We start from the raw sequence: 13,741 nt of genomic DNA on the forward strand, positions 1-13,741 counted from the left end.
TGTTCCTGCCCTTCTCTGACTGACTTGAAAATTTCTAACTCTGGTGGAAGGGAGAGAAATTCGTCTGCTTCCTGACTCCAGGATTATTTGCTTGAAGGGTAATCTGGCCTCTCCTGTGGCCTGTTCTTTACTGAGGAGCACAGATGATACCCAGAGAATTGTCTTGGCAGCACTCAGTTGTTTATAGGATTTTGCAAGATTATATACAGCGATTTCCTGCCCCCCTCCCCTCCAGTAAAGTTATTGATTTCTCCTCCCTCTCCTTCTCCACAGAAGGATTTGAGAGGACAATTTCTGAAAGGGCTAAGGCTAAGCTTCTCCATTTTTGTGAACACAGTTTACTTAAGACAGAGAGATGAAACGTCTGCCTCAGAAACCAGATGCAAATGAAAACAACAGTGTTTACACCCCTGACACACAAAAAGGAAGAGCTGGGGCTACAGATTTTTCTGATAAGGAAGTGATCTAACTCAGCATCCATTTATGGAGGACTCTTTGCAAAGCCCAGCAAACATAAGGGGCAAGGGGGGAGGGGAGAGAGAGAGAGAGAGAATGAGGGAAGGATCAAGGAGAGAGAAGTTGTGCACAAAGGGAAGACATCAACAAAGGAGTTAGCTACAGTAGAGAGCCCTAGCAGGAGCTGGGTAGAGCTGAAGAGAGGCTGAGTTAAACAGTGAAGCCAGTTGTCAGCAATACCTGCATAGAAGCAAAGACAACCATAGCAATAACAAGCTCAAGATATACTGTTGCTTCAGAGGCAGCACTACAGAGGCACCCCTACACCATCACAGTTGCCAGAAATGGGCTCCACTAGAAATGTCCATAGTTTCCTCTTAGATGGGCACACTATCGTAGTTAAAAAACAGGGAATGATACATTTAGGTCTCTATCGGACTGCTCCCTCCAGACAAAGCGGAGGGACACCAAGCTGAGTGTTGCAGTTGACACGCCAGAAGGACAGGATGCCATCTAGAGGGACCTGGACAAGCTGGAGAAGTGGGCCTGTGTGAACCTCATGAGGTTCAACAAGGCCAAGTGCAGGGTCCTGCACCTGGGTCAGGGCAACTCCTGGTATGAATACAGGCTGGGGGATGAAGGGATTGAGAACAGCCCTGCTGAGAAGGACTTGGGGGTACTGGCGGATGAAAAGCTGGACGTGAGCCAACAATGTGCGCTCACAGCCCAGAAGGCCAACCATATCCTGGGCTGCATCAAAAGAAGCGTGGACAGCAGATCGAGGGAGGTGATTCTGCCCCTCTACTCTGCTCTGGTGAGACCCCACCTGGAGTACTGCGTCCAGCTCTGGAGCCCTCAGCACAAGAAGGACATGGACCTGTTGGAGCAAGTCCAGAAGAGGGCCACGAAAATGATCCGAGGGATGGAGCACCTCTCCTACGAGGACAGGCTGAGAGAGTTGGGGTTGTTCAGCCTGGAGAAGAGAAGGCTGTGGGGAGACCTTATAGCAGCCTTCCAGTACTTAATGGGGCCTATAGGAAAGCCAGGGACAGACTTTTTAGCAAGGCCTGTTGTGACAGGACAAGGAGCAATGGTTTTAAACTAAGGGAGGGCAGATTTAGACTGGATTTAAGAAAGAATTTTTTTACAATGAGGGTGGTGAGGCACTGGAACAGGTTGCCCAGAGAGGTAGTGGAGGCCCCATCCCTGGAAACATTCAAGGTCAGGTTGGATGGGGCTCTGAGCAACCTGGTCTAGTTGAAGATGTCCCTGCTCTTGTTGCAGGGGGGGGTGGACTAGATGACCTTTAAAGGTCCCTTCCAATCCAAAGCATTCTCTGATTCTCTGATTCTAAAGCAAGCTTTAACTGCAAGTGCTCAAGCCCTCATCACTGTAGGATTTGGGGGGAGGTGGGGGTTACAGGTGATAACAACAAAGACAGGAGCACATTAATTTTTTAATCAAGTATTTGAGCTGTTATTTGCAATTCATTAAGAGCAAGAATCAGTAGCTTCTAATGGCTGGAGCAGCCACTGTGCCCATCTCCCAACTTGTGGCATGCAGACCATGTCACCACACACAGGGCAGTGATTCCCTCTGGTTATAACAAAACAGAGAGGAGATGCTACCAGCTAGGGAGCCATTACACAGTTTCAAAAGCACCTATGAATGTAAACTACTGAGCTTAGGGATGACCACCATCACCTAAGGGCAATCATACAGGACTTCTTGTTCCACGTATTTCACTGGCTCCAACCATCAGAGCAGCCTAAGGTTTTCCAGGACATGACACTATTGTTAAGGTTATAACCAAACAACAGACCTCCAGCCAGCAGAGAGCAGAGTAATCAGGCACACAGCAGTCATGCATATTTTATGCTTTCTAGATCAAAATGAGCACAAACTTTAATTGAAACTGATGTCACCCATTAAGGAAGAGCAAAACCAACCACACATTTTTCAAATCCTACTGTGGCAATACACAGGCTTGCATTTGCTTTATTCCAGCAGAGGGCAAAAGCTACACAAGGAAGCGCATTTGAGAAGACAGGTCTGAGTAAAGGGAAAGGTAAAAGAAAAGAGTATCCAGACTCTTGTCACCTAAATGACATTTTTAATAGCATTAAATAGAACTTTTTGCAGGTTTCATCCAGCTCTTACAATAACATGCAATACAACAACTAAAGCTTCTGCTCATGCCTTTTTAAAAAAAAAAACCCTAATAACATCACAGCAGTTCACACCACTTTGATGATACATAATTCCCATCTCCTCCCTCAGACTGCATGCACTCATTTGTTCCACTAAGTTTACAGTGAACTGTTTAGAAAGATGATATGAACTGACAGCGGTTCCATTGCACAAATTGACAATGCTGTACTTCAACGTGTAACCCATACACCTCTGAAAAGCATATGCCGAAGAAATACACACAGGTTCCTTCAGTTCAACACTCAATAAATAGTGATATAAATGTAAAGTAGCAATATTGTTCTATTTACTGGACAAATACACAGAAACATTGGGACTGCATGATTATTGGTGGATGTGGTAAAGAAACTGCTGGTTTTGCAGATCACGTGGCCCTGCTTAGCCATAAAGGAGGTAGTGAAGGGCCGATTTGAGCTCTTGAGCATTGCTAGATTATCCATATGGCACTCACCATTCTCCACTTTGGTAGAAATATCTGGATGGCCACATTAATAGCAATAACAACCATACCACTCTTTGGCACACCTCTCCTCAATACGTAACGTTATACTGAAATACAGTCACTTTGTCACATTGCCTTTGCTTTTGTTGGAAGTATTCAAGCATCTAGGTGACAGTAAAAAAAACAACCAAACAAAAAACCGTCAGAGTCTTTTAATCTCGGGGCACTTTTAGGGGTAACACTGGTTTATGTTAGGTCCTGGTGTGGCAGTTTATATTTGATAGCATATGTCAGCTATAAAAAACCAAAAAGGATCAGAATCTACAGAGTGCATCAGTTAAGTTTTACATTTACTTTACCATAATATTTAAATATGGCACTGATTCTACACGGATTCTTTTTATATCAATGATTGTCATCATTTATAATAAAAGAATATTAATATGAATGAAATTAAGGAAACTAGAATGTGGTATGAACATCAGAAAAAAACCACTACAAGAGTAGAAATATCTCCCAAGGGACATACTGAAATCTTCCATCTCTTGATTCTTTTAATATTAGATTGGACAAGCCCTGAGAAGCCATTATGGGGAAGGCAGGGGAATCCTGTAATAGACTGTGGGAATGGATTGACATGATCTGTATACACCAATCTTTTTCTGTCCTTAATTGAGGTAATTCTGTGGTGATCCTGTAGGCACGATTACGGATGTAAGCATATTGTTGGTACAGCAATTAACACATAAATATTCAGCTCTGACATTTCTTATCAGCTATGTATAAATTTCTGCCAGGCTGCTTCCCTGCAACATTTGGCAAATGAACCCATTTTGATCAGAAGGTAATTTATTGCACACTGGAGTTCAGTGGGTGTGATCACTGAAAATGACACATGAACAATCAACAGTTTGGGGAAATAATAGAAACAGCAACATATTTACACAGACAGATGAAGATGACATCTCTAATGCAAACATTTGCAAGCAGTTTTTTATAACTACACAAATCACAAGGACTGGTAAACCCAGGGGCAAACACTCTCAACAACAGGAACGCAGAGATAGGCAGCCTCCTAATCCCACAGGCAGCTCGCTACTCTGGTAAACTGAGTTTCTGAAATACTGAGTAAGCATTCTTCTGCTGAGAGAGGTTTAGGCTGTCTACAATGCAACCCAATGCAGATTTAAACTAGCTCATTTGGGCAGTGGTAGCTATGCAGTTAACAGCATGGACTGCAAAAGTAACATAAAAAGCTGAATAAATCCTTAGGGAACTGGCCCAGGGTGGCTGCAGCTGGTTTAACACCAAATTTGACCGAAGCATAAATGTATTTGTATAAGCCTAGCTTTTGAGATGCACTCATAAGCTAAGAACCTCAGCCTAGGCTGATTTGCAGAGTGCCACATCAACTAGAGGAAGCTGCCAGTGGGCAAGAGATACCTCATAACTTCGAAAAAGGGTGTCAACAGATGAAAGTCCTGGTTATGCCAGTGATTTGTTATGCTACCTTTGAGTCATTGGGGTTTTTTCTATACTTAGGGTTCTTCTGGATAAAGTATATTCCCATTTCTAACACAACTGCTTTTAGAAGCCAATTTTGCCCAGTGAGCGCTCTGCAAGTGAAAAGTGTTGTGTTGCTGTTAAGTGCACAGCGGTAGTTGATTCAAACTTATTTGCTGTGAGGAAAAAATAAACTTGCATAAATGTTGCTACAGAGCTTTGCAGTTCACAAATGCACTTATAAAACTACCCTCGAACAGCAGACTGTTCAAGCAACTGTATTCAGGTAATGCAACTAACTGGTGCTGTGGCTTCATCATAAATTTACCAGGAGACAAATGCACTTCCTATTGACCCTTGCTAAATCTTTAAACAAACATCTTTGCAATCTTTTCCAGCCATCTTCAGAGAAACTCATTCCTTTTACTATTGCACCAACTAAAATGAATAAGGCAAAATGTGTTCAACAAGACCAAAGGAATAACACTGCAGAAGATAGACAAGCCCGGAGCACGGCCCAGAAGCTACAGGTTAGCCTACAGGTTTGGCATGAACAATCTTGGTTTATATGAACAGCCTAGAATTTAATAAAAGTAAGGCAAATAGTAGCATTTTTATTTACATTTCAGCTTTTTAAATATCGAAACAAAAAGTAGGCTCCAAGCACCACTTAAAGGTTTCTCCCCAGTTTGCCCCTATGAAGCTAAGAAAGAAAACCAAACGGTAAAACAAATGAGATGCATTAAGATACTAGGACATGAAATCACCAGAAATGTCTTTATTCTGGCGATTTCTGGAGAATCCTGCAGAGAGGACTCCCACTGGTAGTATTTTATTTGATGGAAATCTAAATCAAGACGTAGGTCTCTAACAAGCTGTAACCCAGATCCAAGAGGCATTTAAGTCAAAAGAGCAAGGGCTTTTCTTTAATTCCAGTAAAACTACCCTTGACTGTTACTGGGGAAAAGCCTATAAGCAGAGTTGACCTGAGTATTCTTAGTAATGTAAGTACCACTAGAGGATGAGAAGATAGGGCCAGGTTACTTTCACTACCAGAGCAGGTAGGACAAAACTGGGATGAAGAGCAGAGTTAAGCCTTTGAGAGGAGCAACGTTTTTTCCACTGATTTTCCATTACCTTGTTTTTCTCAGCCAACTGTTGCTATCAGCCTCCATATCCCAACACCTCTCTCGGCAGCAGCCACTGCCACTTTCACCAGGTCTAATGGTGGCATAAAGCCAAGTAGGCAGCCACCCTCCATTTTGCCTGTGCCTAAAATGATGGCTAGGTATAAGCAGAAGAAAAATACAGACAGAACTGCTATTTTAAGGAAATAAATTGAAGAAAGGAGGTGGGAGGAGGAATAAAGAAGGACAACAAGGAGAAAATAGACTTGAAACCCTAAGCTTTGCCTTTTGGAGTAATTAAGCAGCGAGTCTCAGGTTCACTCTCAGGCCCCACTGAAGGCAGTATTTAACTTCCAGCTGAGCCTAAAGAGAACCAGGATTTCTGGTTCTCTCACAATTGCTTACATGCACCTTTTTCATACAAAATATAAACTCCCCCTTGAGCAGGGTAGGAACAGTTGTCTGTGAAGACAAGCCTATGAATTCAAGGCCAGAACAATGCAACATTTCATAGGAAACACCCGTTCACCACGACTGACGTAGCAGGTCTGCCAGAAGATAAATTCAATAGCTGCATGCCCTCCCTTAATGCAAAGCAGCCACAAGATAGCCATTTAAAACAGGATTATGCATCACAGAGCTGTACAAAACAGCCACAACACATTAGCAAATTCTTAGCATCTAAAAGAGAGACAAGAATTCAGAGATAGCACTCCTTCCACTTCAGTAAGACCACCATACAGTTGCCTGTCCCAGGAGACAGAGCACCTCAAGGCACTCACAGGATCAAGAAAAAGGGGACTTTGATTAAAAGAATATGCTAACACACAGTAGCTATCTGCAAAACATAAAAATAGTAAAGAAACACCATACTTCAAATACTGCCCAGCACTTCGCTAAGTTACAGCTCCTACATGATCACATTGAAACAGATTAGCAGTACTTAACTTCAGCATGCTAACAGAGCTCGTGATTACCTACCTCTCGAACTGATGGAGGCAGAGAAATACAAATGAGCTAAGCATGAGAAGCAGGCGTAGACAATGTGAGGTCCCTGTCAGACATGGCTAGCGAAGGCAGGTTCTCATTTTCGGTTGGTTTATGGATAGCTGGTCACCTGCTGGGAGAGGGGGCTTTATTCTTTGCACCTGAGGGCTGAATATAACCCTCCTCACCCGCCCCCCCCCCCCCACACACACACACCAGCTGCATTGTGCATCTTGGATCTGTGTCCTCCCTGTCTCCGCCAGAGATGTGCTATGCTATGTGCTTGGCTTTTTCTTTTCCTGATATTGATCTGAGAGTATTTGTGCATTTGTCTTCCCAGGGCCCCTAGAGGAGAGTTTCTTGCAATTTAAATATAAATTGCTTTTGCTTTTAATGATTTTTTTTGAGATACATGTTTTTCTCTGCAGCCTCCTTCTGTATTATACTGCTCTACTTTCTAACTGTGAGATGGCTTTTTACTTGCCTTATGCAAATTGCACATTCCAACTTGAGCTGAAGACATCACTTGCCAAGGAAAGCAGTGCCATGAGGTCAGTGTTCTTACAGAGCACTGTAAAGAAGACAGATAAAACAAATTCAAAGAAAAATCAAGGAACTGATGGTTATTCTCAGCAAGAGAACTTAAAAAGCTGACCAAACACAGCAGAATAAAACTGGAATCACATAGTCAGGACTTGTTTTAGGTCCTCAAGTACCCGTAAGAATTGGACAAATGTTTCCGAGGCCTCATTAAGTGTTAGCCACTTCAATAAAAGCTGTGAAAGGGAGTTGAGACACAGATTTTATGGACCAAACCTCCATGGTTGTCCTGATTTTGGCTGGGATAGAGTTAATTTTCTTTCTAGTAGCTGATGTAGTGCTGTGTTCTGGATTTAGTATGAGAATAATGTTGGTAACACATGATGTTTTAGTTGTTGCTAAGTAATGTTTTACACTAGTCAAGGACTCTTCAGCTTCCCATGCTCTGCCAGGTGCACAAGAAGCTGGGAGGGGGCACAGCCAAACTGGCCAAAGGGCTATTCCATACCATATGATGTCATGCTCAGTATATAAACTGGGGGGATTTGGCCGGGGTGCAGTGATTGCTGCTCGGGGACTGGCTGGGCGTTGGTTGGTTGCATCACTTGTTTTTTTTCTTGGATTTTGCTCCTCTCTCTCTCTAGTTGTTTTTCTTTTCATTGCAATTTATTATTATTTTATTTCAATTACTAAACTCTTCTTATCTCAACCCATGAGTTTTCTTACTTTTGCTCTTCAGAGTCTCTCCCCCATCTCACCGGGGAGGAGAGTGAACGAGCAGCTGTGTGGTGCTTGGTTGCCAGCTGGGGCTAAACCATGACAATGGTTTTATACTGCTTTCAAGGATAAAGTCCCCACACTTGCAGGCAGTTAAGTCACAGTTTTATTTAATGTGAATATAGCCAAGGTCAGTGGGTTCAAAGGATGGTTCATGGTGACCAACCTGCTCCTTTTCTGGATGAAGCTGCAGAAGAACTGAGATTGAGACGTACATTCAGATTCTCCATGGTTTTATACTCTGAATAAACATTTACATCCCTGCAAAGAGGCTATAAAAATCTACTGGAGCAGTATAATTGTTTTACACAAACTCTGTGGAGAGGCAGTTGACTATCTGTAGCACCCGGGAATAGGAAATAGGGTTGTTGCGCACCTCAGCCCAGCATTTGTTGCTGCCCTGTGGGCGATCCAGGTTTTTTTGCACCATGGAGAGCACTAGCATGAGCAGCTCGCAGGTTCCTAACCTGGAGGACTGCATAAGACACCACTCCAAGGCAGGAGCACAACCAGCTGGCTGCCTCTTCCCCTGCACCCCCAGGCAGCACCAAGGTAGAGCAGCATACAATATCACCTCCTGGGTTTTGAATGAGTCCTGCTGCCTTTTCAGAGTGGAAAATCACCATTTACAATGCCTGCAGGAACTCAGCGGGACCCACTGCAGTGCTGGAGACCACACCGGCTCCCAAGCAGCTGCCTGTCACGAGTGTGAGAAATCACTAAGCCTGTGATACAGCAGCTGCTGCTGGTTTAGGCCACATGATTTTTCCCCCACTGTGTGTCAGGGTCTGTGAGCCCTGACTGACTCCTGAACTCACCATCAGATGGAAATCCCTGCCTTTTATCATACTTTGATTCTGTGAGCAGCAGCTGCTCTTATTTCCCAGCTTACGCTTGAGTCCAGACTCAGTAAGGTTACCCATTTCTTGCCTCTTTGAGGGGATGGCTGTGGTCTCCCTATTACTGCTGACCTCTGCAGACTGCAGCTCTGCAGGTGAGGTTCTGCTGAGCTGGGAATCATTTTGCATCTTTTCAGCACAACTCTCATGTTTCTAAAAAGTGCAGCCCATTGCTCATCTTTTGTCCTGTATGTCTAAAAGCATAATTAACTTCTGTATCTCTCAGCTAAGATTTATGAATAAAACAGTGTTATGAACATATGACTTAGTTTCACCTATGACTCATGTCAAAAGCCTCTCAAGTGGAGTGGCCCAATTAGCAGGTACCTGTGCAGTTTCCTATGGCTCATATTTAAAGACAACTCTTAGATATTTTTGAAAAGTACAGTCTTGTTGCAATATCAAAGCAGCATCTTACTGGAAGGTTGAAACACAGCAGTTTTTCTTTCAAGACTGTTTTTCTGTCCTCCTTGAAACACGGTATTTTCTGCCTCCTCTAAGCACTATCACGTGTTCCTCCTTAATGTGGATTTTTTCCTACTGGTGAGTCTAACAGCTCTGAGAAACTCATGCCACTTCATGAAAAAGCTAGAACAACCATTTGTGTTGGAAAGACCTAGAGTTCAAATATGAGCTTTCAAGCAGTGTCCCCTCAAGAGTTGGTGGGCAAAGCAGACAGGCTAATCCTGATGCACAATTTACAACACCTGTGTCACACTACTGCTGCCTCCAGACCAGAAGGTTCTCAAGGACACTGTGGTGTGTACACAATACCCACGATGTGATACAAAGCAAAAAATCCTTTCATTGGTCATTAAAATTCTCAACATTCAGGCATTTTTCTTCATATGTAGTACATTTACTAATTCCCAGGGATTTCACACTTATTTAAGTCTTTCAGGATTTGATTATCATCTTCCTGCAAAAAAGCTGAGGAATCCCACTTTGATCAGGTCCAGTGGGCAGCACTGGAGAAGAAAATCATACTTCCAAAACAGCAAGGAGGCTACAATGCTGCCATGCATCCCTCCAAACTCTTGCTCTTGCACATTCACAAGGGCTGTACTGGAGACAGCGTTCACTGTTCAGGTGAACAAGCTGCTAAAATACACCTAAAAAGCTGTCTCCAAAGTCCTGTCTCAGGAACTGCAGCACCTACACTCTTACTTGCTGCTCTTCCTATTCAGATAAATCAAAAAATCTCCATCCAGTCTTTAATCCTTAACTGCACATCTAGAGCTGAGTATCTTCGGGCTGACAGAAAATCCCTGGATATTGTAGCACATCACTTCTCAAATGTTTGAAATCTAACATCTCCTCAAGATGGCAAAAACAATTGCACATTTTTAGTACCATGATACATCGTTAAGACAACCTCATTTAATAGCAGATAGACTTTTTTATTATGAATAGTTTCTGAATCTCTCACTTTGCTTTGATGTGAAGAGCCAGGGGCTTGCCCATAAATTATGCTAAAGCCACTATCTGTAACAAATGCTCAGATTTATCAGCCGTCGTAACCTTCATCAGCCTCAACCTCTATGCTTTGTGAATCAGGATATGTCCACAAGGCACTGGAGCCTGTAAGGTGAAGCTTTACATTAGTTGGCTTAGGTGCACAGGGCAGGCTGTAAAATGCTCCTGAGAAGAAAAGTAATTTCAGGCAGAATTCCTTGCAGCCACAGTCAGCTTTCTTGGTTATCCCTGTGGGACAGTATTTTGCAGTGCAGATGTACTGGCAGTTTCAGGCAAAAATGCTTCCCGGTACTGGGCCCAGGCTTTGTCTGTATTCTGTTAGCTGCTGACTCCTCTGTGCACGCTCTTTTTTCCATAAAAATCAGCACTGCCCCTGGCTGGATGCTCCTCCGCTCTTATGTCAACTCCCCGCCTCTTCATCTGCTACTTCTCTGCACACTGCTGAGAGCTTTGATTACAGTATGCCTCTCCCTTTGCAGGTGGCATTGCTATTGTAAGTTGGTTACACGTGGAAAGTCACGTCTCCACATGTTAATATCTCCATCCTTAGCACCTTAACTCAGATAAGATTTTTGTTTTCCCATATAATGAATGGGAAGAGGCATGAGCTGAAATCTGTAATGTAGGAAATACTGATCTAGAGTTTCATAAGGTGCTACTGCCTGTCCCTTGCCACATGGACCAGAGAATTATTTTGTAATCTGTCCACACTTTTCCGATTAGTCTCTCGTACACCACCACAACTCAACTTCTCCTAATTTTGAACCTCTGTGCAAAGATGTAGGACATTTAGAGACATACAATTATAAATACAGTCACCCCATCTTGACCTGAGCAAAACTCCCTTGAAGGGCAAGCACTGAGCAGAACTGATCACTCTCATCAGTCACACATGCTGGTTACAGCAGAGCTGTGCAGGGTAGGCTGCTTTGCACCAGCCTTCTGTACCCCAGCTGAACATCATCCTTGCTAGCAGACATATTTGTAGGGAATACCTTTTCAATATTTAAAGTCACAGGTGTAATGGATCCTGCCCATGGATAAGAAGAGTTGGGGAAGTAGATGAACAATTGTAGTCTTTAATAGCCCTGTTTTTACTAGCTACTCTAGCTTTGAATTACTTATGTACAACCCAAAATAATATAAGTAATGTGCAGTTAAAAGTAAACTGCTTTAATCACTGTGGAAGAGTAACAAAATCCATGTAAATGTATTTATTTTTGTTTCATGGGCCAACACACAGCACAGTTAAAGCCAGTTATGAACCTTTTGAAAATTATTATTCTTAAAGGATTATATTCTGTATTTATATTTATCAACCTTGAAAAATAAGACATCAATAGGAGGTTATTTCCTGTCTACCCACAAAATCTCACATTGTAGATAAATTGTTAATTCATCTTTGCTCAAGACATCCCTCCCCCCTTTCAGTTATCCCCAGAACTCCCCAGGAGGGAAATAACACTTCAGTTCTGTCTTTCTAACTTGCCTGATTTACATAACTCTAATGATATTTAAGTGCCTTTGGCTGCACTTTCCTTTCCTTTCTCTGTTTCTTTACTCCCAAATTCTCAAGGCAGATGAAGTAACAGTTGGCAGCGTCTTGCTCATTACAGCGTTGCCTATGCTGTTCTCGAGTCACGCCACTGTGGTTGCAGCTGACTGAGTGGCTCTCCAGTCCCCCCATGAATTCCAGTTTTCCTTTGGGAAGCCACTTCTGACTAAGTGTCCTCCCCAAACGGGGCAAAAGAGCTCCTCCTGGGAGTCACACCGTTCTCCCAGGAGCAAGGGCTGGAGGAAAGTGGAGAGGTGCAGCAGATCAGACCAGTTCTGGTTCAAGCCTGACCTCTCCCCTTGCACGAGTGATGGGGACAGGTCCCGTGAGCCTTTCATTGCACCATCCATGCCAGGTATGAGAAGACACAGACATCACTCTGACCAACAGGGCCAGGGAAGAGAAAAATGACAACAAACCCTGACAAAAAATAACAGGACTGAAGAGATGCAGAAGAGGACAGATTTGTGTTTGTGGATTGAATGTTAGGGATGGGCAGATGTGGAGTTGAAGAGTTCCGGCAGACAGGATGAAAGGAATCTCAGTAAATACACATGATCTTGAGCTATGCTAATGTCTCTCACTCACTAAGGGTAAAGCACGGGGTGGCCACCCCAAATCTTGTCTCTTAGGGTGGACACATATTTCAATATTCACAGTCATCAGCTGATATTTGACCTTCCTTGCTATTCAGCTTTGCTTTCTGTTCCTATTTGGCACACCATCTCTTTCCATTTTCTTTCCGATTTCTTTTCTCTCTGTACACAAAGGAAATTGAAGTATGGGAAACAGCAGTAACTGTTTTTCTTCACTGCTTCCCTGATAGTCCATGTGGGGAAGGAAAAAGTAGAAACCAGTTCTCTCTGTCACTCCCAATGTTGTGCCAGCAGTCACACATCTGCTACACAATTTCTGCTCTCTGTTTTTCTAAAAAGGGACTGGAGTCCTCACCACACACACAGGCAGAAGATGTGGATAATGACCCCTGCTTCACGAGCCCCTGTGATCGTCTCTGAAGTGATGGTTTCCAAATAAGCATGTGGACCACTACTGATTTTTAAACTGTTTAAAGTGCCATGCAAAACACTCTCAAAAGTGCCTAAAAACAATTTTAATGTATGCTGTCTTCCTTTTGACTATGACAGGCACATGCCCCCTTCTGCACTGATGCCTGGCACAGTGTTGAGGGCTTCTGCTGTCACCATGATAAAGCACAACTCTCTTCCCATGACAAAATCCAAGCTAACTGCATCCAGGAGTGCTAGAACTATTGAACTCTTTGCTTCACACAGAACAGGTGTAAGAAGTGCAAGCTTGCAGCAGTACTTATCCAGGATTTTGTCAAACAATACCATTAAACCAGAAAAACCTTCAGAAACAGGTATGTTCCCATGATGATCCACTATCACCGGTCACAGTGTATACCCCATCTGTTGCTCTTAGTAGCCCCCTTTTAGTAGCCCCCTTTTTTTTTTAACCTGGATTCACCAAGAAACATTTAGCATTTTGCCAAAAGCATACAATGTCCTTTGTGTTAAACCAAAAATAAAAATTCACTGTTCTATTGCTCTCAAACAACTCATTAAAATGCCACCTTCTAACAGAAAGTAACAGTCTTTCATGTAGAAACTAATAAAGATAAAGACTAATATATTCCTTTTATGGGTCACAATATCATCTTCTAAAAATTTGTGAGGACTGGACTATATTGTGTGATTACATTTAACCAATAAAATCATTTGAAAGGAACATCCATCTCTCTCAGAAG

General features: G+C 42.9%; 1 long non-coding RNA gene across 1 annotated transcript in view; it reads right to left on the minus strand.

Moving 5' to 3' along the window:
* The window catches only part of LOC140653689 (uncharacterized), a 52,010-nt gene that overhangs the window by 32,258 nt on the left and 6,011 nt on the right, over positions 1–13,741 (minus strand). Inside the window, exons 2-3 of the long non-coding RNA XR_012043188.1 lie at positions 7,211–7,297; positions 6,721–6,856 (exon numbers count right to left, since the gene is read on the minus strand). This is a non-coding gene — a long non-coding RNA (uncharacterized lncRNA). The remainder of the gene's footprint in view (positions 1–6,720; positions 6,857–7,210; positions 7,298–13,741) is intronic.

The sequence above is a fragment of the Ciconia boyciana genome, chromosome 6 (assembly GCF_034638445.1).
Source record: "Ciconia boyciana chromosome 6, ASM3463844v1, whole genome shotgun sequence".
In the NCBI taxonomy this organism is placed as follows: Eukaryota; Metazoa; Chordata; class Aves; order Ciconiiformes; family Ciconiidae; genus Ciconia; species Ciconia boyciana.